Source organism: Mastomys coucha, unplaced genomic scaffold, assembly GCF_008632895.1.
Source record: "Mastomys coucha isolate ucsf_1 unplaced genomic scaffold, UCSF_Mcou_1 pScaffold3, whole genome shotgun sequence".
NCBI lineage: Eukaryota > Metazoa > Chordata > Mammalia > Rodentia > Muridae > Mastomys > Mastomys coucha.
In genome coordinates this window covers 35160653-35162566 of record NW_022196909.1, presented here as the reverse complement: position 1 = coordinate 35162566, position 1914 = coordinate 35160653, and the positions used below count along the sequence as shown (strand labels likewise).

At 48.8% G+C, this 1914-nt stretch overlaps 1 protein-coding gene across 1 annotated transcript in view; it reads right to left on the bottom strand.

Annotated features, from left to right (window-relative positions):
* Nucleotides 1-1914, bottom strand: part of Slc16a9 (solute carrier family 16 member 9) — a 41072-nt gene that overhangs the window by 38751 nt on the left and 407 nt on the right. The window lies entirely within an intron of this gene.

Genomic DNA, 1914 nt, shown 5'->3' with positions numbered 1-1914 from the left:
AAAAAAAAAAACCAGCCCTAAACATAAACAACTAAGCTGGCTTAGAATACTAGCTTCTCTTCTTTGACAATCTTGAATTAAATCTGAATGACCTGAATCATACTTCTCGCTAGATGATACTTTTCCAGAGAGCTACAGTCCCTCAAGAAAGACACTGATTCTGGTCTCCTCACCCCTTCAACTTCTTCACACCACAGCAGTCTATCGGTACAATTTGGGGGAAGTTTTAATGTAGAAAAGGACCACAAAAAAAACTTGAGGGTTCAAAAGAGGGGTGGGGCTGGGTAATGATGGTGCATACCTTTAATCCCAGCATTTGGGAGGCAGAGGCAGGTGGATCTCTTGAGTCTACAGAGTGAGTTCCAGGACAGCCAGGGCTATGCAGAGAAACCATGTCTGGAAAAAAACCAAAACAAAAGAGGGTTGGGAAATCTGACAGCATCTATCTAAGCATTAGCCTCTTGGTCTAGTCCAATGGTTGCCATCGTACGGGTAGGGACCCTTTGGGATCCAGCGACCCTTTCATAGGGGTCACATAGCAGATATCCTACATTGCTTTATTTGAGTTACGATCCCTAGCAATAGCAAAATTACAGTTATGAAGTAGCAATGAAAATAATTTCATGGTGGGGGTGGGGGTGGTCACCACAACTTCAGGAACTGTATTAAAGGGTTGCAACATTAGGAAGGTTGAGAGCCCTTGCTCTAGGCAATGCCCAGCTCTACCCGAAGCCCAGGACCTGCTGGGACATTCAGATACCAGCCACTCCCCACTGACATAGCTAGCATGGCCAAGGCAAGCAAAGAAATTACTAGAAAGCCAGGCTAGAGTTCCTAATGTCGCTCTCCGCCATCTTACCACACACCCCTGGCCCTTTCTGCAGAACCTTCATTAGAGACCAGTAGGATTCCTGTCTCCCCTTATCCAAACACAGAAGGATGGGAAACAAAAAGCCCGCTCTTAGGACATCAGTGGTGCTGAATATACAAGTTATTGCCAGTTGGCAGGTGAGAAGATTTTATTGTCTAATTTCTATTTGCTAGTCCTCCTGAGGGAGGTTATGGATACAGACAGACCCTACTCTCTTCGCTGACAGGGTGTTTAAACGGAGGCTGTAAACGAATCCGCAACACCCTTCCTTTCTCTGCCTTAGCTCACTGCGTCTGTTGCCTAAGAGAATCTAAGCGGTGAATCTGCTCTGCTCTAGATGAACGTGACACTCTAAGCAATTTATGATGTCTAAATATTACTACTGAGTTGTAGCCCATCTGAGGGGCCCAACGAGGCTAGTAAGATATCAACATAAATAACAGGTAGATAAAACATCTCTAGTGCAAACGCTGCCTAAACTTTCCGGATCGTTTGTGTTGCATAGACCTGACATTCCAAGAACGAGGTGAAATCCCAACCCGATTGATGGTCAAGTTCCATGGCTTGCTCTTTTCCCTGTACATGGCTAAAACCAAAAGTAGGGTTCCTAGGGCGAACCAGAGCTGAGGCATGCGCACCAAAATCCTTCTAAGTTTTGTTCAGGTGGCAGAGGAGCCGCCTGGCTGTGGGGCTTCTATACCCTGGAGCGCAGCCCGGCTGCTGCCCTGCCCGGAACCCGGCAGGACCTGCTCGCCCCGGGAGCTGCTGTCCTTGCAGATTACCAGACCTATGCGCCCCAGCCTGGATTCTCCCCAGCACCTGAGCCCACCTCCTCGGAAGCGGCCATCTGGGAAGTGAGGTCCCACTTGGGCCCCACGCCTCTTTGTGATCTGCCACCAGCACCCGCAGAAGGTTTCCCAGGGAGACTCATCCGGTGGGCACCCGCCTTCTTGCGAGATCTCATCTCCCTGGCTCCCCGACTACTCCATGCAAACAAAACGCGACCCCGGGAGTATTTTTTTTTGCAGAGGCAATCACTCTTT